Source organism: Sorex fumeus, unplaced genomic scaffold (assembly GCF_029834395.1).
Source record: "Sorex fumeus unplaced genomic scaffold, SorFum_2.1 ptg000021l, whole genome shotgun sequence".
Taxonomy (NCBI): domain Eukaryota; kingdom Metazoa; phylum Chordata; class Mammalia; order Eulipotyphla; family Soricidae; genus Sorex; species Sorex fumeus.
Genome location: NW_026606078.1, coordinates 9,877,734 through 9,904,861, shown reverse-complemented (window position 1 = coordinate 9,904,861; position 27,128 = coordinate 9,877,734). Strand labels below are relative to the sequence as shown.

The following is a 27,128-nucleotide window of genomic DNA, read 5'->3' as shown; positions in this document are numbered from 1 at the left end:
ATTATCTTAACATAGATAATTAACAAAAAATTATCTTAACATACTACTTTGTGTTACATTTGTGGAAAAGTACTCACTGTATTTATGTGTTATTTTTTTAAATAGTACTCCTTTGCAGAATTCGTATACATAATGTCCTTTACTCATTGAGTGTAATTAATCTATTTCCATTTTCAAGAACATTCATAATAACTACTATGCACATGCATAGAAGTTCTGGACTATGTTGTCTTTGCTTTCTTGACATCTTGTTTTTCATATCAATAATATATGTGATGCACTTGCTTAGAAAGGTAACCTTAAATATAGCATTAAGCACTTGCAAAATATGGTCTGCTTATGATAAGTCAATGATATAACTCAAGAAACAACAAAATGTGGAAGGTAGACTATATTTAAGAGCTTGTTTGGAGGTTCCAGCAGGTTAGCACAACTATTCATATATCCTTAATCAAAGAACAGTGTGTCTCGAGGGGCTGGAGTGATGATACAGCAGGTAGGGCATTGCCTTGCACACAGCTGACCAGGGTTCGATACCCAGTATCCCATATGGTCCCCGATCACTGCCAGGAATAATTGCTGACTACAGAGCCAAGAGTTACTCCTGAGCATCAGGATGTGTGACCCCCCACACAAACAAAAAATCATAACCAAAACAGTCTATCTCTACTGAGGGAAGGTTGTCCCTTTATACAGAGTACTCAGCATCCTGGCAGAGAACACATACAGTGAGAGAGGAAGGGGGTACTAGCCCAGACAGTCTGATTGACACGATCAAGCTTAGCAATCTAAAAGGTGATAGACTGGTGTCACATTCAGACTGCTAATTTCCAAGGATCACTTTCAGTTTCCAACATCTTGTGTATACTGTTATCATACTTATCATATCAAAAGAAAGCAACTATACATTTACATAGAGAAGCGTAAATATATTGGAAACAATTTCTTGTTAAATCTACATCTACACCTGGGATCTCCGTCATTTCCAAACTGTGCTAAAATTACAGTGGAAAAGAGGACTCCACCCTTCCTCAAAGCCTGAGAAACAACCCAAATTGAATATGAAATATGACTCATTTTACAAGAGAGAACAGCTTAAGATAATGTACCACTTGCCAATCCAGCTATTAATCTACTAAAAAATAAATTCCAGAAAAAAGTTTCTGTGAGTTTCAATCTTTAATTAGTACATCTTAAGATATTGCAAAAAAAAAAAAAGGTATCATCCAGACATTTATTTAAAATACAGACCCTACTTCCATTCAGATTCAGCAGTAGCTCTCATTTCAACCTCCAAGAGTACATTATTAACATCTCAGATGATTCTGGTGCATGTGATCCTGTGACATGGTTTCTGAAATATTACTCGAAAACCCTGTGATGGAAACATTTCTAATAGGTTACCAAAAAGCCCACAGGATATTGGCCAGTTAGGACAGAAAAAGTAATAACTGCCTTAAAAGTATTGGTCATTTGGGCCCAAGAGAGTGCTGTTACAGGGCCAATCCAGTTCAATCCACGTCCCTGAGAAATGGCAGGCAAGGTCTCTGAGAACAGAGTCAGGAATAAACCTTCAGCCCTGCTGGATGTAGCCCCAAAGCAAACGAAGAAATAAAACAGTATGGGTCGTTAAAACTGGTTGGTGAGAGAAGTCACAATTTGAAACACATTAACTGGAAAAACCATGCTACTCAAAATGTTAATGTCACCACTGTCTAAGCATTGCATCTACACAGACAACATTCTAGACCAGGAAAACTTTGATTCTCACTTGGTACAACTATTATGCTCTGTCTAAACTCAAGAACTGATTACTATTTGCTAAATCAGATACCGTGTCTTCATTAACAAGAGACAGTGAAAATTTCTAAACCTTAGATTTCTTCCCCTCCCCCAAAAAAAAGAAATGGTAAGATTTATTCAGCAATAAATCATGACAGTCTACTTTGCACCATAGTGTTCCAGCCTCTCGGGATATATCAGTGAATAAAACATAACATAAAAGGCTCTCACTAACTGGGCACCTAAACCACCATTCCTTTCACTGGGCTGCTTTTTCACAGTTTATAAAATATAAATTCCTGGGCATAAAGAAATAAATAATGGGTTGATCCTGATTTTTTAAAAAAAAGGAGCTGGAGAGATAGCACAGCGGATAGGGCACTTGCCATGCAATGAGGCTGACACTATTTCAAACTCTAGAAATTCAAATGCACCCTCCTTCCCCCCCAGCATGACCAGTAGTAATTCCTGAGTACAGAGCCAGGAGTGAACCCAAGGCATCGTCAGTTGTTGTAACCCCAAAACCAAAAACTAAAAATTAAATTCAGAAAACAGGCAGGAGAAGTAATATAGTAGGTAGGGTGCTTGCCTTGTGTATGTCAACCTAAGTTCAATTCCCAGGACCCCATATGGTTCCCTGAGCAATGCCAGGAACGATCCCTGAACACAGAGCCAGGAATAAGCCCTGAGCATAGCCAAGTATTCCCTCTACCACACACACACACACACACACACACACACACACACACACACACACAATCTCCACCCCTCTCCACAACAAAACAGAGTATAAAAGACTGACATAATTCATTCTAGTGCAAATGAGTATGAAAGACACTGTAAGAAACATGAGTCTAATATACCAAAGGACCATAGGCATTAAAAGGAAGGATATTCCTGGATGAGATCGCTCTCCTAATATCTAGAGGGCTGTCACAACCAAAGGCAAGCTAGTACATTTCAGGAGATGTAGAGATTTAGGGAGAAGACTTGGAGGAGACCAGTTTAAGAATTCTCAAACAGGCTAAGGTGACAACAGTGCCACAGCACACAGTGACAAGGAGCCAGCCTTGACCTTCAATGACACTGATAGCTAGGTTAGAAACAAAAAAGAAACGAAGACTGGGAAAGCCAGTTAGAAGTTAGTGGAATTCAGTCAAGTGAGAATGGGAATGATGGGTCTGAGGAAGGAGAAGTGAGAGTTGAAGAGAAAGGAAATGTTTTTTAAATAAATAGTGCAGGCAGGCCATGAGGGCCTTGAAACTGCATGTGAAAAGTGAGCAGATAAAGGAAATACAAATACTAACTAGCCTAAGTCTGAGGTCTTGGAATGAAGCAACCAGTTCATAGAGGACAACTAGGAAGATTGGTATATTTGGATAAAGGTGATGTGTTTCATGCCCAAATGGCACACTGAAGGTGCCCGATTGTTTTTCTTTGCAGGAATGTCGAATGGGGTGCCAGAAATGGATATCCTGCACTTGAGGGAAAAGGTGTTAGACTAGAGAACTCCATTGGCACTTGAAATTCTAAGGGAAGCTGAAATGGCCACGAGTGTGCACAGGGAGAAAAAGTATGTTACTTCCTGGGAGGAGATGTAGCACAAAACCACAGCAAATCCTAGACATGGTGTCAAAAAGATGCAGATTCACTAATTTTGTGGCCTTAGTAAATTATTAGGCCTCTCTGAACCTCAATTTTTCTCAACTGTAAGATATAGAAGTATTTAAAAAATAATAAAAATAATTACACTAACTCAAAGTGTAGAAATTTCATACAATTTCAAAGTTTCATTCCTGAATTGTCTGGTATTCTACCTGAAATGTTATCTTTGTGACACATAGACACATTTTGTTCTAACTCTGGGTTACTCAACATTCCTGCCCTCTCACTACCTAAGTAAATGATTCTTCAGAATCCTCCCACAAACTGCCTTTTTTAAATTGAGAAATATGGCATCAAGAACAAATTTTCACCATTTCCAAGGATTCCCTATCAAATTCTTAACAAAATACTGATTTTGACTTCTCTAAGAATTTTCTTTACAATAAATACCTTGTACTATAAGACTTTAAAAATTGATATTCTAAGATATAACTCATATAACTTTATTTCACACTTCCCTTCCGAGTGTATTTTTTGTTAAACACAGAAAATGGTTTTGTTAAATCTCTGTTAAATACTTTCTGCTTCCTATTCCAAACACATTCACTTGTGAAACGAAAGCTAATATGTGTGTTAGATATGCCTACATTTTGAATCCAAAATTCATCATCTGTTCTTTACAGGTCTAGAGCAAATGAAAAAAGGACCAAGAACATAACTCAAGAAGCCATCCCTTGCTTGGGGAAGGCTGAGGATTCCATCCTCGGCACTTCTTCGGTTCCTGGTAACTGGGTGAGGCCTTGGATCCTGAAACAATGGTAACCCCACCCCCCAAAAAAAGAATTTTGCACACTCCATTGTGTACTTACCCACATCCCAACCCAGGAGCATAATTTCTTTGCTTTTATTGGACTCTCTATCACTTGATACGAAAATTAAACTATTTTTGTTCTAAAAAATAAAATGAATGCTTAAATCTCAACATAAAATTTAACCATTTGAAAGTATACATCATCTAACTTTATTATTATAATCTGACAACAAAAATGAGTGACCAGTAAGTCTCCATCAGTCCAGCATCCTATATCATCAGCCTGAGGGCATGAGGATGACAAAACATACACTCTCTGGAACAGCATTTGTGTTTGACTCTTACAAACCTGGGGTGTGACAACCTAATCTTGAGGGCAGAAAACGTGCTGAATAAAGGCATGTTTAACCGATCCGAAATTCAAAGCAAACATAACTCTATGTTATGCTAAGCCACTTTAAATGGATTGATTTTCATGCAATGAAATCAGTCAATCTTTTGGAACACTTGCAGATTTAAAAAAACAGGGAAGTAAGTAGATTTACATGTAAAGTCAGGTCACAAATGCCTATTATTATCTCAGTTTTTGCATAAGTGAAACATTAAAATGTATATAAAAATATCAGGGATTATGCAACAAATTGTCAACCACTGTTATCTTAGAAGGCATAAAATCTTATGTTTTACCTAATATTTTTCTCTAGCAGAGAAGTTTTATGTAATCTATAGTATTTTGATCATAAGAAAAAAAGCAAAAATAGTACATTTGCATATCTAGTATCTCAACATGAATGTTGGAGATATACTACTCACTCAAGGAGAAAGATATGTGAAATTTAGCATTATATTCCTAAGTGTTGCAGTCTCAGTTATTTGAAATAATCTATACACATGTATACATGCAAATGAAACTAAATGTAATTGGTCAAAAAGTTCTGATAATCAGATAAAGTGATAATCATATAGAGTACCAAAAGATCAATTCATCATGAGACATGTTGTTTGAAAAATTCCATGATAAATTAAAAGTTTTGAATCCAGGTTAATTTAAAAGAAAGGGCTCATATTCTCAATATGAGATGCAGGAATTTAATGAAAATGGCAGAGGTATACAGAACAACAAGTTCACAGGGTAAAAAGAAAGACGACCTTGAGACTAAATTAAAAATGTAAATCAAAACCATGGATTCGTTGAATGTCACCTGAATGCTGATGTAAGATATTCAGTTGCTATGCAATCAGTAATAGATTGGGACGGTAAAGTTTTTTGAGGAGATGAGGGGAAAAATCATTTGGTGTTCAATAAAAGGAATCTAAATAAAGTGGATTAGAAAAAAAAGTTTAGAATAAGATCATCTAGGAAACGGGTTGATTGAAAGAGGAAAGTGTGAAGGAATGAGTTGCTTCCACACCTGCATTGCCTGGACTTAGAAATACAGTCTTACGCCCTATCCCAGGATTCCTAAATCCAAGTCTGCCTTTGACAAGATCCCCAGGCGAACAGGATGCACATTAAAGTTGGAGAAATGATAGCTTCAGGTGCTGGTGGAGAAAAGAAATGAAGCCAAGAGATTTGAATTGTTAACATATTTCAGTTTAGTGCATAATGGGATATGGAATCAATGAAAGAAATGGAAGAGAATGAATCAAGGTTACCCAAATTAATGCATTATAGGTTGGTTACCCTGTTTATAAAAGTGGAAAACCCCAGAGGAACACGATAAGGAGGAGGCAGGTGAAGGCTGTGCTGATCAGCTAGTTTATGAAAATGCTCCTCCCAGAACTTGAGCTGGGCTCTGCGGAGATGAACTGGGTGTGGTCCACAGCAGAGGGTACTTGAAACCATGAAAACAAATGAGGTTTCAAAAAGAGAAAGGGGTGAAAAAGGTCAGGGAATCAACTCAGAAATAAAATAAATTCTTAGACAGGGGCAGAGAAATGGTACAGCAGGTAAGGTATTTACTTTGCATGCAACTTACCTATATGATCTACTGAGCACTACCAGGAATGATTCCTGAGCTCAGAGCCAAGAGCAAGCCTTGAACAAAAGCCAGGTCGGTCCAACATATCTTTCCAACTCCCCGCCCAGCCCCGAAAATTCACACATATACACAAAAAGAAAAAAATAATTCTTAGCCTCATACAGCTCAGGAGTCAGAGTGGGAAAGCTGGAGAAGGATGGGAAATCTGAAGAGAAGAAGCTTGGGGGAAGCATGGCACTTTGACAACAAAGAGAGATTCAAGTTGTTTGCGACAAGATTAACAGGGACACCTGACAAAGAGACCCCTGTATTGTGAATAAGAGGTTACAAAAGGAGACTTTGGCAAGGTGGTTTCTAAAGTCAATATGGATGGAAGCCTAAGGGTAATGGGTTTGTGTCAGAGACCATGAAATGAGGGGACTTTGGATGTTGTTCACTAAGGAAAAACAAAGCAGTCCATATAGGAAGCATATAAAAGACTACACTGAATTAACTTTAAACTGCTGAATTTGAAAGATTTTCTTACGGAAGAATGATCAGGAGTGTCCTCATCGTAATGCTCATAATTGCTGGGAAGACAAATAAGCACAGGGAGGAAGAATTTGATTTTTGGCTGAGGACAAGGAAGGATCTGCGCTTTTCTGAAAATGGAATGAGTCAGCTTGTGAGCATCAGTTTTCTCAAGGCACAAAGCCCATGAAGTTTGAGAGCAGCAACTGGGAGTCCAAGAGGAGTGTCCTGTCCACTGATGACATCTGTGATGAGCTGAATGGAAACCCCAGCCTTGCCAATGAGAGAGCCAGGTCTTATTTCATGTACATTACCTTATATGGCAAAAAAGATGTGATTAAAAGAAAGGCTTAGCCTGGATTTCCTAGTGGACCCTAAATACCACTATATTCATTCTTTTCTTAAAAGGATACACAGATCTGGGGAGAGAGCTCTCATGGTAGAACATATGCCTAGCATGTGTGAGGGCTAGGAATTCAATTTCAGATAATGTCCCACAAGCATTTCTAGGCAGTGCTGTGGTGGTACCCCCAGCATTTCTGAGACCAAATATCACTGTATTATTGAGCTCAAGCACCAAATTGTCAGGCTCATGTTGCTGGATCTGACCCTATGATTTTCTCAAGTACAGAACAACAGAGTACACACACAAACACAATAAAGGGAGACACAGAAGAAAAGGAGGTCATATACTATAGGAGCAGATATTGAAGACAGTTAAAGTCTAAGAATTAAGACAGGCATAAGAAGCAACATAAAGGAAGCAAGCCTTCTTCCTTTAAGTTTTTAGAGGAGGTTTTTGGGATCTAAGGGATGTATGACACTTATATTGCAGATGTCTGATCTAGAATTTGAGACAATATGTTCCTAGGGTTGATAGCCCTAAGAAATGAGTACAATATGTAATGGCACTTCCGCCCATCATATTACTTGAGTTGATCACACTTCACTTTGATCAGATAGACCTGGAAGGTAGAGCTTTGGACTCACACAATTGTGTATCCAAAACAGGAATGTCCTGGGTCCCTAGCATGTTAGATAAGGAGAAAAGTACATGGGAAGAATTCATTTTATACATTCAAGTGTCTAACAAAATGTACTGTTTATAAAACTCATGAACTTCCTCTTGATGGAGAGAATTAAATGAATGCAACTTGGGTTATCCTAGACTATAAAATATAACGATAAATACAGTAATGGCTAAGACCAGAAGTCAGAGAAAGAACAGGTTATCTGGTAACTGTTTAATCGGATGTGTTTTCAGTTTCATATAGTTAAACACAGGAGATTAACAACCTTTTATCTCTGGGCAAAGGAGCATGACAAAAGCACTCCTTAGAGCCTGGGAAGGCTGGCTGATTCTGCAATGATGCTAAGGATTTCCCATGGTGAAGGAGAGAAGGAATATCATTCAATTGCAGTTTTCCTGTGCATCTTCCTTCCCATAAGATAATACATGTAGCATGTTTTATCAGGCATGAGAGAAATCCTATCTAAAGAAAGGAAAGGACCTTCATTTTTGTATGAGAACTTCAACACAAATGTTATGAAGGACTCTCCATAAGAGAGGCTGTGCTTCAAGGCTGTTTTAAGTCAAGAACAATTATCACAAAAATTCTATGCCTCCAGGAACATTTCTAAATGGAATTAGATGGATTTTTCTATATCAACCTTTCTATCTGAAATCCAACCCCAAACCAGAATCCAATAGTATTTGCCATTTCTGTGAATTCTCAGTGTATGTAAAATACCACTGAACTGAAATTCAATGGAGTCCAAAGCTAGTTTGTTAAAACCTTAAGTTTCAACAAAATTTCAAACCTGACAGTGGGCAGGAAGTGGTGCTTAACACCAGGTTTCTCTCATGAGGAATTATAGAGAAAAAGCTATCAACTCCAAAGTTATGCATTTAAAAAGTGCAAAGACATTCAGCAGAAACCTTTTCGAGCGGCTTTCTGACAAGGTATTCTTGAGTGAATCCAATTCCTTGGCTACAGCTACCTGTGCTAAATTATGTTTCAGTATAACACCAAAGCACCTTACAACAATAAATGTCTGGATCCTTGTAATAGACATCTGTTAGTCCCCCATCCTCCTTAAAACTGGCTGGAAATACAGTCATTTGGCTTTGACTCACCTGAACTTTTTTTTCAAACAGTTGGAGGATATCCTGCCTGACCCAGGATATCTATACCAGCAGTACTTCCTGCAGTAGAGGTGATTGAAGGTAGAATAAACCATGGCTCAGCTGGTATACCAGATTTCAAGGGAACACTGGGGACAGGAAATAGGCTTGTGCTAGGCTAGAACAAATGACCTAATAAAGGATTTATTCTGTAGTGGATAGTCAGCAACTCAAATTACAATGGCCAGGAGGAGCGTGAAGAACCGAGATTTGATCCTGCCAACAATTATAGACAATGAGATTTTGTCAAGTGGAACTCAGCAAGACAAAACTAAAGGCGAGGATAATATGCCACCAGGAGGGTGACTGTACCTTACGTTCGGGGAATTGTTTACTTCGGGGTTGCATCCAAGAATTGTGTCAAAGAGAAATTCTGGGCAAGAGTCTGCCTAACTGTCAAGGTCACGGCTGAAGTCTTTCCAGGCATGACTTCAGTAGAATAATGAAAAGGTTATCTGAAAGTGTTACAGAGCCTAGTCTTATGAAACGACGAAAGGAGTTAGAAAAATGGGCATGGGGATAACTAGATCTTCCTCGGGTTAGGGTATGGTAAACTGATCTGAGGGTTCCTTCTGCAGTCTTTAAGGGTTGAGGTTTTAGAAAGTCCAATCCATTTCCTGTGCAAGTTTCTAGCAGACCAACTCTGGGGAAGACAAGAGCTCAAGGCCATAAGGCATCATCTGGCAGCTACTATGGTCAAATAATATTCAGTCTCTTTTTCCACCCTTGTTTATCCTCAGAGTGTTCACTCTAGCTGGCTTTTGAGATGAGCTGGCATAATTGGTGAGAAGGAGATGGCAGCGATTCAAACATTCCTTCTGTTGGCTTGCTATCATCGCGGTGGATCTCGGGTCTGTGTCAATGTGGCAAGCTGCAGTTTCAGCTTCAGCAAAGGAAGTCTAAGAAGGTGTATGCCAGCTGGAATACTTGGCCCTCAGATGTGTATGAGCAGGAAGTTTCAACAGGTGGGAGAGTAATATTTCCAAGGGGACAGTCTGCCAGAAACTGGGAAATCTGCGAGTAGCTATAACTTCTAGGCAGAAAGAACACCTACTGGTCAACTACCAAGTCAGAAAGACACCTCCACACTGCTCTCACTGTTCCATATCAAGGGATTCTGATGTGAAAGCAGGTCACTCTGCACAACATTTTACCCTGTTTTTGGAGATTGTTCCAGAAAGTTCCATCTTGCAATTGCACGATGCTCTTTTGACCCTCAAAACCACTGTGCAATGTGATTCTCTCCATTTGTACAATGGAAAAGAAATTTTCTAAGAGGGATCACAAATTCCATACAAGACCTACTGCAATTTGATATTTTCCGACTGTCAATTCAATTTTTAGTGAAATCTTTAAAACTCACTACTTCTCTGAACACAAACATCAATCATACTGCACAGAACATGGAGATCTTAGGAAGAAATCTGGCAGAGCCCTCCAGATGTAGCATTTGCAAACTCAAGGCTCTTGTATCTGCATAGCCTTTCCAAGGAACTACTGGTTGAAAAGAAATGTGTAGACTGCAGGTTTGGGACTCTGCCTTTGATCTGTTCAAGGCCCACTTCCTCAATGCTTGTGAAGAAGACACCTATGAAAAAGCAACTTCCAAATTTCCTGGCTTCACCTCCGTGAAATTCAAGAGATGATCTCTTCACACTTATCTCCTAAAGTCAAATTTTATTTTGAGGCTGAAATTCTTTGTATTTACATTTAAATTCTAACCAAATGTCCTATTAAGACTAATAATCACAATAGAGATTCTACCTGACTCAATGAGATTTTTCAGATGAAAATCCTGTGAACACTTCACTGCCAACCCATGTAGAAAAGCCACTGTGTTTACAGATTAAGCATAAGGCAGATCTTATTATGCTGACTATAAAAAAAATAGACAAAGAAATCTGTAGGGGTGTTTTGTTTTATTTTGGAATTAATATATACCCTTTTCATAATTCTCTGTAAGAAAACCATTTTAAAACACAAACATATAAAGGAAGGCACTTCCAGTTAGTCACTGGTACTGCAAAACCACAATGTGAGGATAATGCTATTACTCATAATCTATTATGATACAAAATTAGGTTCCATAAGTGAAGGGCGGATGCGTCCCTCTGCATCCCAATCGAGACTCCATCTTCATATGATTCACAGTTCATTCATTTGCTATCTGAAGTGCCACTACACCACAGCTGTTCTCAGTATAAACTTCCCTGCACTGCAAACAAGACCTAGTTTCTTAATAGTTGCACTGACAACGTCCAGGCCATTTAAGAGTAAGCAACTAATTCTGCCAATGTTAACAACGTTATTAGGCGAGAACAATATGTTGTCTCCAGAAAGGACAGGATATTTTTGGTTAAAATCTAAAAAAAAAAACCGCTTTATGATCTTCATATATACAAGGTAACTTTGATTTTAATTATATTGTCAATTTTTCTGTCTATTCAATTTACAGCCTGAATCTGAGAAATTCTAGCTCTGCAGATTTCCCATTTCCCCCCAGGCTCATTTTCAACAGGTTGACTGCAATTAAAATCTAAAATCTCATTTAGGTTCTTATTTTTACCCACTGTAGCTTAAACCAACAAATTTTATTTGTCAAGATAAGTTATTTGTCTTTAAAAAGTTAGAATGCACTCTAAAAACACTTTCAAGTAAAAAGCCTCAGAAATAATTAATACTTTTGCAATGACACTTTACTTTTTTCCCCTATGAAGAAAACTAAGGTAATGCACATTCCTACATTTCTCTAAACCTTAAAAGAAAGTTTTCTAAATAATTTTAAATGTAGGCTTAATGCAAAACTAATCTTATTGTAACAGTCACTCTTTCTGTAAATCTTGAGGAATTCTGCATAAAAGCATTCCCATTCCCCAAATTACACTGTTCTCAAAATAATTGTATAGTCAAAAGACATACAATTTTAAAGATCTTTTCAAACATCTACATTTAATTCTATCTTCTTTTCAAATATTACCCACTTTAAAAGTCATTATTTTATAAGCAGTATTTTAACACTACTATTTTCATGTTAAATTCTACTCTATTGCATGCAACCCGACAGAAATAGGATAAATCAGATCTGCCATGTAATTAATCTTAAATTAGTAATTTAAACTAGACTTATATTTCCATATGGAAACCCATTTCAAAAATTACGTGCTTTCTAGTTAAACAATAGCTAATTACATATTAAGCTAATTGAGACAAACCATGCAAACAAAATCTAAAGATAGATCACTCTATGGTAAGAGTGTATGACTTAAACCACACTTCTATGGCATGTTGAATGCATGCTGAATGCACACTGGGAAGACAGGCATGTTCCATGCATACTTCGCAATACCAGTTTTTATAACAAGAGGGAGCACCCAACGCCAAATCCATCCCAACACATTTGTTAAAGAAAGACGTCAGGGTTTTTCTATTCGTTTGTTTGTGTGTGTGTGTGTTTTTATAAGATACTACAACAATCCGGTCTATAGATGATTTGTTTTTAATCCTAGGTTAAGTTCCCCCTTTTCTTAAGTCTTTGACAGGTTCTCTCTTTTAAGTAAACAAGGGACACTTTCAAACACAGGAAATATTGATGAATGATACATGCAATATAACGATCTCACAATTTAATATTATTTGTAAGTACATAATCAACAAAACACTTTCAGAACCAGTACCTTTTTAAATAGCAGTCCCCCCGCCCCCAATCCAAAATGGGGATTAGGTTGACTGTCTTCTTGGAACTCAGAGGCCAAGAGAGAAAAGCAAGGTCTGAGAAAAGCATGCAGTGAAAACACCAGTGTCCTTAACAACATCAACGCTTCAATAAATGCATTTACCTCCTAAGAAGAGCCATCTACTCACACTGCAAACACGAACAGCGGAAGAAAAACATATCCTTACAGCCATCGGACAGGTTCAAATAACACTTGCAGACAAATGAATGTTTGCGTTCTTGAAATCTGTCCATATGGATGCAGTTCCCAAACCTTTACTTCCTCCACCACTTCCAACCTGCGTGCTGGGAGAGTCGCACACACGCAGCCGCACGCAGAGCAGGCTCACAATTCCAACACGCACCGCGCAAAGTAGCCGAGCGAATTCTGCTGCGCGAGTCAACTCTACCTCCCCCCGCCCCCACCACTGGAAAACAGAAACGCTCACAGCTGTAAGGAGTCGGTGCTGGGGGTAGGGTTCGGGAGAGGAAACCCGGCCAGTGAGGGCTGGCAGTTCCGCAAGTGGACACTCTCCCCGGGTCAAGTGCTACCTTTGCCTAGGTGTTACTACTCCAAGTGCCAAACGGATCCCTTCCTTCGCTTCGGGAAGACGCAATTCGAACCAGCGACCGCGTCTGAAGGTCTGGGAATGTCAGCTCTAACCTGCTTAGAACCATCAGAAAATCGAACGAGCGATCGATCCCGCACACGCACATGCACACGCCACACACAGAGAGACACGCGCGCGCGCACACACCACACACACACGCACACGCACACGCACACGCACACGCACTCGCTAAGCCGAGAGGCTCCCCTTGCCTGGACTGTTCATGCCAGACTCTTAATCCAGCCCGAGGCATTCGGGAAAAGGGAACGCAAAGGCAGGAAAGCGAGCAGTGTGTCCCAACCCTCCCCCAGGACACCACTCCCAGCGCCCCCCGGCTTTCCCAGGGCCAGGTGCCGCCCCAGCCTTCCGCACTTGGATCCCACAGCTCCGACGCCACCCTCGAAGCCCTCGAGCGATTTCTCTCGCTCCCCGGAGCCTTCTTTAAACTCCCCCCGAGCAAAAATACATTCCCTACCGGTTGCAAACTTTTTGTCCCCCCGCTCCCCGAGCGAACACGCACGAATCGAGGTCAGCGGCTCGGGGCCGTGGCCGCGGCGGCGCGCAGAGGCGGGCGCCCCCCTCACCTGGCAGCTGCGCTCCAGGTGGCCGTCCCACGCCGCCCTGCGCGGCTCCCGGGGGCGCGGGTGTCCGCCTCCTACTCGGCGCTGGCGGGAGACGGAGTCCCAGGACCGCGCGACCGAGCCCGGAGCCACCCTGCCCGCAGCATCGTCTGTCTTTGGAGGCGTCGATCCGGGGAGGGGTGGGGAGGGTGCGGTGTTGGGGTGGAGGGGGGCAGCTCCCACTTGCCCCGGGCTGTGCGCGCCCGGGTTCGAGAGCGCTCCGCCCGCGGGCAGCTGCGGCGGCGCGTCACATGCCGCCTCCGGGCAGCGGCACCTGCCCCGGCGCTCCCGCGCCCCGCGGCTGTCGCCTCTCGTCCGGGTTCTCCTCGGCCGTCACTTTCTCTCTTGCCCGCTCTCTCTCTCTCTCTTTTTTAATCTCTCCGTCTCTTTCCGTCCGTCCTTCCCTTGCTATTCACTCTCCGTCTCTTGCTTTTCAGCCTTTTCTCCTTTCTTTTTGCCCAGAGCAGACGGCAGGCGCTCCGACCCGGAGGAGGGTCGTTCCCTCCCGCGGACTCTGCCTCTGCCTGGTGGCGGCGGTCGCGGCTGCCGCCGGCCGCTCCCCCGCCCCTCGGGCCCGGCTCCGCCTCCGCGCGGGGCTGCGAGCGCGGCAGCCGTGCACCCGCCGCCCGGTGCCCGAAGAGCCGCTCGCTTTCTGAGCATGCCCAGTCGCCCCGCCGGGGGCTCCGCTCGGCTCCCGCGTACCCGCTCCAGGGGCGGCTTCTGCGCGGGAGCAGGAGCCCAACGAAGGGAGCACGGAGAACGCCCCTCCGGCACTCACCACCCCGGCCCCGCACCGCTCTAAACGCACCTGGTGTCCACGGCGGGGCTTTAGGGACAGATTCCCCGCCCGCCCTGCTCCTGGTCTCTTAGTTTTGTTCTCCTCTAAATCGATTTTCTCCGACGATTAGGATTCCAAAGGAATCGATTCTTAAGGGGGCGCAAGGAAGGGGTGCAAGGGTCTCAGCTCGGTTACAATGTAGGACTCTCGAGAATGTTGCCCTTGAGAGCGGCCGGGTGTGTGTTTTTTGTTTTTTGTTTTTTTAAACTGGAGCTGGGCAAGTGTCTTCGCGCAGAGCAGGACAGACACATAGCAGACCTCTTGAGTTTTCCTCCTTAGATGTTCACACTTCAAGATGAAATTAGACAAACACGAGAAAAAGCAAATGAGAGAAAGAGAAGAAAGAAAAAGAGCAGGAAGAAAGAAAAGGGAGGGAGGGCGGGAGGAAGGAAGGAAGGAAGGAAGGAAGGAAGGAAGGAAGGAAGGAAGGAAGGAAGGAAGGAAGGAAGGAAGGAAGGAAGGAAGGAAGGAAGGGAAATAAAGACAAAGAAAAGAAAGACAAGAGAAAGAAAGAAAGAAAGAAAGAAAGAAAGAAAGAAAGAAAGAAAGAAAGAAAGGAAAGAGAAAAGAAAGTAGGGAGACAAGCACTTTTTTATTAGAAAATATGCCTTGGTAATTTGGATTTAAAAATTTGTGTATGAGTCAAGAGCAAGGAAAAGCTAACAAGAAAGGTTTTAAAAAGGAAACTGGAGTGTGGAAACAACTATGTAGCAGGGAAATAAAGAGGAAACGAGAAAACTTTTCTTTGAGAAAATAAGTAACTTTAAGAAAGGAGAAATAATACATGCATGAATGGTGTATGGAAAGTATAATTAAAAGTATTGTAGTTCCTGGTATCTCAGTAAAAATGGGGGTAGTAAGAAATGTGTACGCATTTATTTCCTTCCTGAATTGATATTCTTTGTAGGTAAAACAATCTTTTTTAAATAGCTCCTTGAGAGAGCTAGGAGGAAAAGAAACTAGTATAAGCCAAGTGGCTATTTCAATCAATTTAGTTATCCAAGCACTGTAAATTACATATTGAGAACTGAAATGATCATTTCAATATTAGTATAGTAGCTCTGGTGTTTGCATACCTCTCAGATGGAAATATAATAATATAGCCTTCAGATACTTTCTAATCTTTAAAGTAATTTCTTAATTAGGGATAAGGGCCTTGTTCCTATTCAAAGAACAAACAAACTTATAAAATATTAAATAAATAATTACATAGTATTAAGAAAATCATGAGCTTGCATGTAACATATGTTTCCCATAACATGTAATCACTATTTTTCTGTAAAAGTAGGAGTACCATTAATAATATTTGGTTAACTTATAAATAATGACACACATGGGATAAAAAAATGGAGAAATATGTATAGATATTCTAGCATCTTAAACATTAGTTTATATTGACCGGTTGAGATTGGTCAATATCTAAAAACTAAAGAACAAAAGATAAATCATATCTAAGTAGACATAAAAAAAGGGAACAAATGCAATTTTGTTAAGATATCTTTACCAATCTATTTTCTTTTCCTATTTAATTAGTGGTTAAATTCATATGTCTGTCATTTCCTGATTCCAGCTAACCTTTCAGTTATTTTTATGGACAAAATTGTTAATTTTTTATTAATATTGAACCAGGAGTTGTTTAGAGTTGTACAATTCTCTTAGTAAGTAGATTCAGGCTAATCACAACAAGGTATTTGATTTTTAGCTTGGAATCCTATTATTTAACAAATCTATCAAATTACTTTTAAAAGGGGTCAATAAAAGGGGGATTTATCTGATTTGAGAATATCCTGAATGAGGGGTATTATGAATTTATAAGATAGGAAAAGTTAGAACCAAAGGTTGATTTTAATTTGGTTATCTAAAAGTAAAAAAGATAAACATTTTGAAATCTTTCACTGTAGGTTTTCAGTTGTGGACAAGAGACATGTACTCTTCCACCAAAATACTTGTACAAAATCTGGGAGCTGGAGAGATAGTACAAAGGTTAAGGCTCTATGCAGCTGATCCTGGTTTGGATTCCCTACACCACTTATATATTGCCAGGCATTAGCCCTGAGCACAGGGTCAGAAGTAAGTCCTAAGTACCAATAGATGTTGCTCAGAAAACGAACAAGCAAAAACAGAAAGACAAAATCTGATCAAAATATTTACAATAATGCTCTGTTTTATATGAGAACTTCATTCGACAGACATAATTATTTTTTTTTGCTTTATTCGGGGCTATTTTTCCTGGAAATGGGTAATAGCAAGCAGAAAGTTAGTCTCATTAGGTAGAAAGTGTCTTACTAAATTGTTTAGAGCTGCCAAGGTTACTAAAATTGGACTGGTGTTAGGAGACACAGTGGCAAGACAGGAGGCCACAGAGAAGAAACTCGATAGTCTGTGGAAATTCCTCTGACTTCCTTGGTTGAGTTTGTAGGTTGCAGATGCCCAGGTGAAACATTCAGTAGCCCTGAGTGTAGTATCTGAAAGGCAAATAATTTGAATAGAAATCCTGGAAATACTACAAGCTGAAAAGGTATTGAAATTTGGCTCTATCCCAAAACAGAAAAGCTCGGTAAAAAGCTGGAATATTTGGTAGAAACACCCTAAATGATTCTTTCTTGATATGAGAAGGATGCCCTACAACCCCAGACGGAGAAAGTGTGCTCTCCTTACCTACTCCAAATGGAATCCCGGCAACCAAGAGCTTCCACAAGCAAGTCCTCCTCCCCCTAACCCACCCTCACCCCCCCGCCCCCCGTATATGTTTCAGGACTAAATCTCCAGGCCCCATGGCAGCAGAGGACCCGGGATGTCCCTCCCTGGGTCCCCGTCTACCCAACAGACTGGCTGTCACACCCACAATTTGTCTCCCGGTGCCATCTTAGTGCATTAACAACCCTGGCCCCAAGACTTCCAGTTGAATCTCAAAATGGATCAATGTCATACAGAGATGTCTCTGGAACCCAACCATTTAAAATCTAGAAACTTACATTTACAATCGTGGGCATGGGAGCTCTCATGATATCCAAAATGAGCTATGGAAAATAAATTATCTAGCGTTTGCCCCTGGCAGGTAGGCTTGAATGGTGGTGGGAAATCTTGAGCAAAACATAATGCCCAAAATTAGAGAGAGAGTATTGGGGAAATTGTCTGCCACAGAGGCAGGGTGAGAACTGGGATGTGGGTGGTGGAAAATGAGTGTTCCATCATTGTATGGCTGAATCTCAAACATGAAGGCTTTGTAACTCTATCTCATGGTGACAAAATTAAAAAAAAAAAGGTAATGTAGAGTTCATGCCCAATTCAATCAGTTTAATCAATGGCTGAACAAATAGCAGTACTCCTACATTATTTATATAATTTTTTTAAAAAAGAATAATGCCCTAAGAAAAAAAGAAAAAGAATAGATCTACAGAACTAAACAGAGGACTTTATAGCATTGTTGATAGGTGATGATATATTTATAATATAATAACAATTCAATCTTTATTATAAGAGAAACACCTTCCCAAACTTCTACAAAATAAACTAACAAAAAACTTTCTGAATGTGTGAAGGAAAAAAGTGATTGATAACAAAAATAGAAAAAGAAAAAATTTACCTAGGCTGATTCCATACCTTAGCTATGTGCTACAATGAATAATGGATATGTCCTTTTGAATGAATATTTTTATGTCTTGGGGGTAGATGTCCAGAAATGAAATTGCTGAGTTGTTAGCAGATCAATTCTTAAGTTTTCTGAGTAATCTCTATACCGTTTTCCAAAGGGTTGAATCAAAAAACATACTCACCAGCAGTGGATGAGACCTACGTGTCCAGCAGCAGGTGAGTAGATTATGTTCTATCTACTGAAGTGAGTAGATTATGTTCTATCTGTTCTGTTGTACATGACAGAATACCATATAGCTGAAAGGAACAATGAAATTATGCAATTTGCTGCAACTTGGATGGAACTGAAAGATATTTTAAATAAAGTGAGCCTGAAGAGGAGCACAGGATAATCTCATTTATCTGTGGTATGTAGAATAACTGGACAAGGGAATGCAATGGTATACAGGAGGGAATGCCTTGATCATCCTTAACCCAGAGTATAGGAAGGAATATAGAGAAGGAAGATATTCAAAGAGGGAAGGCAAGTAAAGGTGGACAGGAAGTAATGGGGAGCAGGAGCCAAGGTCCTTCTGTACATGGGTTGTGAAGAGTAGTGGCATAGCTATATATAAAAATACAGAGTCAATAAGAATGCAGGATATTCAAACCACAAACTTAAAATTGCCTGTCAAAGAGTCAGGCTCAGGGGTGGAGGATAGATGGGAGGGAATCTGGGTCCACTTGTTAGTGGTGGTAAACTGACACTAGAGGTGGGACTGTTGTTGGAACACAATATACCCCAAACTCAACTATGAATAACTGTAAATCATGGTGTCTTAATAAAAATTAAAATTTGAAAATAAAATAAAATGGTTCATCAAAAGTAATACACATTTCTGACAGAGCTAGTGTCTTTAGAAACCCAGACCTGAGATTTTCGAGTAATTATATCACACAACTATTAAAAGAAAAGTAACAAAATTTTTTTTAAAGGACAAGAAAATACAGTTCAGGGCTGGAATGATAATACAGTGGGTAGGGCATTTGCCTTGCACGTGGCCAACCTGGGTTCGATTCCCAGCATCCCATATGGTCCCCCGAGCACCGCCATGAGTAATTCCTGAGTGCAAAGCCAGGAGTAACCCCTGTACATCACCAGGTGTGACCCAAAAAGCCAAAAAAAAAAGAAAGAAAATGCAGTTCAGACAATACACAGAGACAAAGAAATGAGTCTGAACCATGTATTCAAATTAGAAAAAATAAATGATGCTTCAAATAAAGATATAATATTCATACATCTTACATTATACACCAAGGGGATATTTTCCAACATATATAAGGCATAATAAACAAAAATGGTAAGAGCTTAATAGACAAATCCTCAAAGAAATCATATAGATTCTAACAGTAATATAAAAAAAGTTCATTGTCACTGATTGAAACTAAGCCATCCAAATTAAGAGCTAAATTTAATATTAGAAAAATGGGCAAACATGAGTGAAAACATTGATAATGTCCCAAAATGTCTTTCTGTCTTATAGTAAAAGATGCACTATAGCACTGTCCTCCCATTGTTCATTGATTTGCTCGAGCGGGCACCAGTAACGTCTCCATTGTGAGACTTGTTGTTATTGTTTTTGGCATATCAAATACCTCACGGGGATCTTGCCAGGCTTTGCCATGCAGGTGGGATACTCTCAATTACAATAACAAAATTTCTCTCTGAGAGTGACGGAAAAATCAAACCCGGGTCAGCCACGTGCAAGGCAAATGCCCTACCCTCTGTGCTATAGCTCTACCCTGAACTGTATTTTCTTGTCCTTTAAAAAAAGTTTTGTTACTTTTGTTTAAATAGTTGTGTGATATAATGTAGTAAAGGATAAGAGAACAAATAGAAACCATAATCAGAAAACACCTAATTATTATTTACAAGAAACACATTTTAAACAAGAAAAGTAGAAATGGTGAGAATTGAAGTATGGGGGAAACATACCTTTAAAACAATAAACTTATTCGCAAAGTATCTCACCAAAATCTAATGTGTATGTGTCAATTAACAAGCTAATTGTAAACTTTGGGGAAATGAGGGCAGCTAAAAACTGATTAATAACAAAATTGGATATTTAAACTTCCTACTCTAGATTTGCTGGAGTGATAGCACAGCTGTAGGGTGTTTGCCTTGCGCGCAGCCAGCCCGGCCGAGCTGGGTTCGATTCCTCCGCCCCTCTCAGAGAGCCTGGCAAGCTACCGAGCGTATCTCGCCCGCACGGCAAAGCCTGGCAAGCTACCCATGATGTGTTCGATATGCCAAACACAGTAAAAACAAGTCTCAAAATGGAGATGTTACTGGGTAAATCGATGAACAAGGGGAGGACAGTGCTGCCACATTGCTGCCACTCTAGATTTGCAAATTACTGTAAAATGATGGTGACCAGGACACTGAAGTACTGGCAGAAAAGGAATATAAATCAATATAAATATCCACAACCTAATTCTAAAGTCTGCATTAAGAGACTATGCAGAATAATCACCAAAATACTGAAAGAAAACAAAATTAGAAGACTTTTTTTTCCAAATTCAAGAATAAATGAAGCTATAGTATTCAAAATAGTGTTATTGGTCAAAGAATAGACCAACCAATGGAAAAAATTAAGGATTTTAGAAATAAAGGTTCTCAAACGTAATCAACTAATATTAGAGAAAGGAGCAAAGGCAGTTCATTGGAGAAATCTCAGTGTTTACAACAATGGCGTGGAAATTCACACAAGCACACATACGTGTGTTTATGTGCACACACATATTTCTAGACAAAGGCCATATATATGTATATATACATCTTTTATAAAATTAACTCAAAATGAATCACAGGCATAAAAATAAAATGTTAAAGTACAACATTTTTAATTTTAAAAAATTTTTAATTAATCACCATGATGTGCAATTACAGATTTACAAACTTTCGTGACTACGTTTCAGTCATAAAATGATCGAGTACCCATCCTCCACCAGTCAAAAAGGTTCTTTAAAGAAGACCCTATTGCATTGATTCTTTTAGATTAAAACATCTAAGGCATGATCCATTAAAGAGAAAATGTACAAACTGAACTTAATTAAAATGAAAATTCACTACTTTATATTAGGATAATGGGAAGATAAGCTGCCACCTGGTACGAAATATTTGCAAAAGATTGATACTTTTAAAATTCAAAATACAAAACTCTGAAAGTTCAATAATGAGAAAACAGTCTGACTAAAACATAGACTAAGGACCTTAACAGATACATCATTAAAAGGATATAGATGGAAAAATAATCCCATTAAATGACATTCTATATCATAGTCCCTTAGCTAAATGCAAAGTAGAACAAGATACCTATTAGAATAACAAAAATCTGGAATATTGACAACACCAGATGCTGACAAAGATGAAGAACAGAAACTCTTATTCATTGCTAGAGTAAATGCTACTTTGGAACATTAAGAGCGAAGTCCAATGTAAACTGTGATTTTGCCAAGGTAGGCTAATAAGTTTTTAACAAATGTACCATTATAATGATATAATAATGGAGGAGGCATGCATTTGGAGAGAGAGGGGCATTACAGGTAACTCAAACATTTGAATTAGACTCCTTTGTATTTATTACTATTACCTGGTTTTGATAACTAAAGACTTCCAATGTGGGTTTTCATTTCTGAAACCAAAGGCAAAAGGTGAAAATAGCATTTAGTCTGTAGAAAATCAGTATTCTTCGCCCCACTCAGCTCCTAAACCACAAACTGCTTTTTGCAGGCTGTGTATTTATCATTTAATTCCTGTTATTTCTATATATCTGTGCTTTTTTTCGCTTACTTGTTCTGATTTGCTAAGTTATGTATGGGGACTTGTGAACACTCAAGAGGGATGGGCACTTGATCATTGTATAACTGAAACCCAAGCACAAAATTTGTAAGCCTATAACTGTACCTCATGGTGTTTCACTAATAAAAAAAGAAAAATAAATAAAAAAATCAATAAAAAATGTTCCATATTAATTAATGGTAGTTACTATTTCAACTTAAAAATGTGGTTTCATAGGAAAGCTTTCTCTTAAGTAGTGGATAAAACCAGTAATGTGAAATCTTAGTACTGATATAAAAAATGAAATATTAAAATAAAAAGTAGAGTAAACAGAAATTAATAGAAAGTTCATAAATAACCCCACAGATTTATTTGAATTGTATTAAAAATAATAAGAGAGAAAGCTACTGTGTAACTGCTGATAGTTATTTCATTTGAAGGTTTTTTTTTTGAAAAGAAAAAATTGTAGATTTTTTTGTGGCATGTTGCTAATGTTCTCTCTTCATATAACTGTTTTGTTAGAAAAAGGAAATAATCATTCAAAAATTCATTAAATCATACACTTAAGATATGTGTTGAGGAAATAAAAGTAGAACAGATCATATGGGACAATGGTTTCCTACCACTGTTTTGAACATAATAGTTTTGTCACCCATTAAATGTCAGTATATTGCATTTTAAGAAGCAAGAATTTAGGATAGAATGATTGAGATTCATTTTATTTTTCATGCATATCCTTAGTCATCATTTACTTTAAAGCACTCTCTGGACTTTTCTAAATGCTATGTACCAGACTGCTTTAGTGTCTTGAAGGCATGTCATTTAATAGTTAAAGGATGTAGCTTCTTGAAGACTTAAAGGACATGAATTGTTCTTTCAAACATTTGAAGACAGAATAAACAAATTATGCAGTTCTAGAGGAAGTTATGGAGTTATAGGATCCAGCATATGATAAGGAAGACCTAGATTAACCTTTATAAAATGTCCATCTGGCCTAAAGAATTGATGAGATTTTAATCTCTGGAAACATTCTAATATAGAACAATAATAGTATTACTCACTTTTTAGCCCCGCCTTTGTGCTATGTAAGGTTCTTACACTTCGTATTTATTTTAGCAACAATCTAATCAGGAAATTAATATTATTGCCCTTTTAGAAGTGAAGTGGACAAGTGACAAAGCAAAATCCAAACACAGCAGGTAATTTCCCTCCTCTACATGATTATTTTTAAAGAATGATGATGAAGCTATTCTTGAAACATTGAAGGACGCTTATGATCTCTAAACTTCTTTCCAGTTCAAAGATGTGAATTTTTCATGTGTGCATTAGAGAACCCTGATTTTGTGAAATCTGTTGTGTTTGCTGAGTTTTCTTAGGGTGGAAATAATCTATGTTTGTGAATACTAAAATTGGCACAAGGTACAAACAAGAGTGCCTGAAATTTGAATTTACTCACTAGCAATCACCTTCTGCCTGTTTTGCCACAAATGCCTTTGGTAAGGAGATGCCAGTATTAGGTTTCTCCATCAGATTTTGTAAAGCAGAGATGATATCTGGGTCTCTGCTCTGGGACTTCCAAAGAGCTACTAGGGAGATTTGTCTTCAGATCTGTGTAGTGATCTAAAAAATAAAAGTGGAACAAAAAGGTGTCCATCATCCATTGATGGAAAAAAATGTTGGCAGTCATCAGTGTCCTCTTTTCTTTTCTCTTGGTTTTATATCTGCTTTTTATTTCACTTGAAATAGTAAGTATTGATTAGAATGTGGAGCGATTTCTGGTTCATTTTCTCTCACATCATCTTGGCTTACTGCAACCTTAACCTGTTTCCGGTGTACTGTAGCCTGTAGTTTAGCAATACTATCAATGTTAAGGCTTTTGCCATCACAAATTTGATTATGACAAATTCAAAATCACCCCATAGGATTCAACTTTCCACTTCTCAATAATAAGACCTTTACCTTCTTTAAGTTTTCTACCACTTAGTTACAAATTTCCCCAGACTCTTCCAAATCTGTCAGACTATTTACAATAATCTCAACTTTGTTGTCTAGGTCTTAAATAGCACTTTATGAATTAAATCACTAATGAAATTCATCACTAATTGAACATGAATTCACTCTAGAATGTTCACTTGTAAATGCACTGAAGGTAAAATTTCAGAAAACTTATGGGGAATGTTAGATCAAGAGAAAGAGTGTATTCCAAATAGTAAGAAGCTCGAGCAACTTGATCCCAGGCTTGAGTGAAGGGCAAAATAAATGAATGGAGCATATCCAGGAGACAGAATGGTGAATTTCAACTTCACTCAGAACTTGATGAATTTCGGCTTTCATAAAGCCTGAGTATTAGGCTGATCTGGGACGACAGAATGTCAGGTTAGCAATTGTAGCAGAATACAGGGCTATGACTTCAGTCAAGTTGCTGACCCACCAGCACTGAAGGTTTACATGGTGGGCGGAAAGCTACCATTGTTGCCAAGAGAAACAAAAGTCATAACCTTCCTCAAAGTGTATCTGAGTGCAGGTTTTCACCTAATCTTAGAAGGAGTTTTATTGGAAAAATTAAGGCGTATTTGGTGTGCCAGTTGCCAAAACCCAAGGACAAAGCCAACATAGCCAGGATAAAGTACCAGAACCCATCATAAAGCATAGACTTTAGAAGATATTGGTGAATGCAAACCTTTCATTTCTATCCAAGACCACTACTCAAAACCAAAGCTTTACCCCTGGCTCTCATTGCAAAATAGAAACAATGAAGAATGAAAGATTTCACCAAAATTAGCAGATGAAGGCAAAAGTTTGGTCAGGTCCCCAAGCATATTCTAACCATACAGATAATAACTTCAAATTCACTATAGTAAGGCTGTTTAATGAGCTGAGAAAAACAATTTCCAATAAATAAAATATGTGAGAGAGGGTATAAAAAATCTGCAATCAGTGGAAGAAAAGTTGGCTGAAAAGAGATAAAGATAATTCCAGGGAATTGTGTGTCAAGTTCAATTATAGAAATATATGAGAGAGAAGAAGAGTTGAATAGCAAAAACTCTTGCTCCAAGAAATTAAAGCTGAAAACTTTCCCAGCCTGACTTTTCAGTCACATACTCAGTTACAAAAAGCTCAAAGGGTTGTAAACAAAATCGACCCAAATAGAAGAATTTGAAGACACACTATAGTTAAAATTTCAAAAGTTAAAATAGAGATAGAATCCTAAAATCCAAGAAAAGACGTGTGTGTGCTGGGTGGTGTGTGTGTGTGTGTGTGTGTGTGTGTGTGTGTGTGTGTTTACAAAGTAAATACCGTAAAAAAAAAACCCAGCAGGTTTATCAAATGAAATTCTACATGCCAAAAAACATAGCTGGACATAGCAAAATAGTTAAACATCCAAACAAGAGTACTTTGTTCAGGTTATCATTCCACCTCTAAGAAGTGTCAAAAAGATTCATGGACAACAATTGAAGCAGTTCATGGCATTTAATAATCTTCTAAAGAAGCACTAAATGTCCACCTTTAAAAGACAACACAAATTTCACAAGTACTCATAATCTATATAAAGTGATAGCAATTGCTCTTTTATCGCAATGATTTTGCCCAATACGAGTCACCAGAACTCACTAATCAAAAGCTATCGAGTCCCTGGATAAAGCAGGTAACTCAATTGATTGAACTTTCCACTGCTTTTAAGAGACACACCTTGTCTCTTGTAATAAAACAGGTACAAAGTGAAAAGCTAGAAGATAATCTTACGGGAAAATAGCTGCCTAAAACTCCTGGTGTTGCCACACCTATTGCAGCAACAAAACTTCAAATGTTATAAGGGTCAGGGATGGACATTATTTAATGACAAAAGGGTAGGTCTGTCTATCAATAAAAATTAAGTCATTAACACATAAACACCAAGTGAAGGACAAACACAATTTATAAATCAACTACTAGTACACAAAGGGTAGGTCTGTCTATCAATAAAAATTAAGTCATTAACACATAAACACCAAGTGAAGGACAAACACAATTTATAAATCAACTACTAGTACACTGGAGGAAGATAGCAAAAGTAACACAATAGAAATGAAAGTTTTAAACACCACTCTATCACACCAAATAGATCAACTAGGCAAAAAACAAAAATTAAGGATTTATTTTCCTTAAAGGAAGAAATGTAAATTTTTATCTAATAGACATGTAGAAATCTATTGAACACCCAGAAGTTAAGTACACTTTATTATCCAACCCACATGAGACATTCTCCAAAATCAACTATATACTGAGACATAAAATGTGTTTCCATAAAATCAAAATGATAGAAATCATATAAACTATTTCTTCAGAACACAGTACTTTGAAAGTGGAAATTAATCAGAAACAAAAAGCTGAGAAAAATTTACACTTGGAAATTAAACAGTTTTCTACTGAACAAAGAGTGGGTCTAAGAGAAAATTAAAAACAAAATTAAAAAATTCTGCTGTAGCACTGTCCTCCTGTTGTTCGTAGATTTGCTCGAGTGGGCACCAGTAATGTCTTCGTTGTGAGACTTGTTACTGTTTTTGTTATGTCGAATACTCCATGGGGAGCTTGCCAGGCTCTGCCAAGTGGGCAGGATACTCTTGGTAGCTTGCTGGGCTCTCTGAGAGGGATGGAGGAATTGAACCCGGGTCGGCCATGTGCAAGGCAAACACCCTACCCGCTGTGATATTGCTCCAGCCCTGAATGTAGTAAAATGTAAAAATTCATTACAAATTTACTGTTCTAATATTGGTCAACTACAACTTAAAAACCTTTGTCTTTAATGGCTCAACTAACATCTTTAATGTGTGTGCTAACAAATATGACAACAGAACTTCGCAGATTTTGTGGAATGCAGCAAAAACTGTTCTTAGAACGAAGTTCATTCCAGTGCAAGAATTCATCAATCAACAAGAAATGACCCCAAATACGTACATCTTAAGTTTCTAGAAAAAGAACAAAGATAGCTCAAAGTAGTAAAAGGAGTGATAGTTGGGCTTTCTTTGAAAACAAAAATTCTACTTCTTGGCATCTACTCCAACAATGTGAAAGGAATTT

General features: G+C 38.6%; 1 long non-coding RNA gene across 1 annotated transcript in view; it reads right to left on the bottom strand.

Annotated features, from left to right (window-relative positions):
- Positions 1 to 13,953, bottom strand: part of LOC130022943 (uncharacterized) — a 255,517-nt gene extending 241,564 nt beyond the window's left edge. Inside the window, exon 1 of the long non-coding RNA XR_008792338.1 lies at positions 13,783 to 13,953. This is a non-coding gene — a long non-coding RNA (uncharacterized LOC130022943). The remainder of the gene's footprint in view (positions 1 to 13,782) is intronic.
- Between the last annotated feature and the right edge of the window lie 13,175 nt (positions 13,954 to 27,128).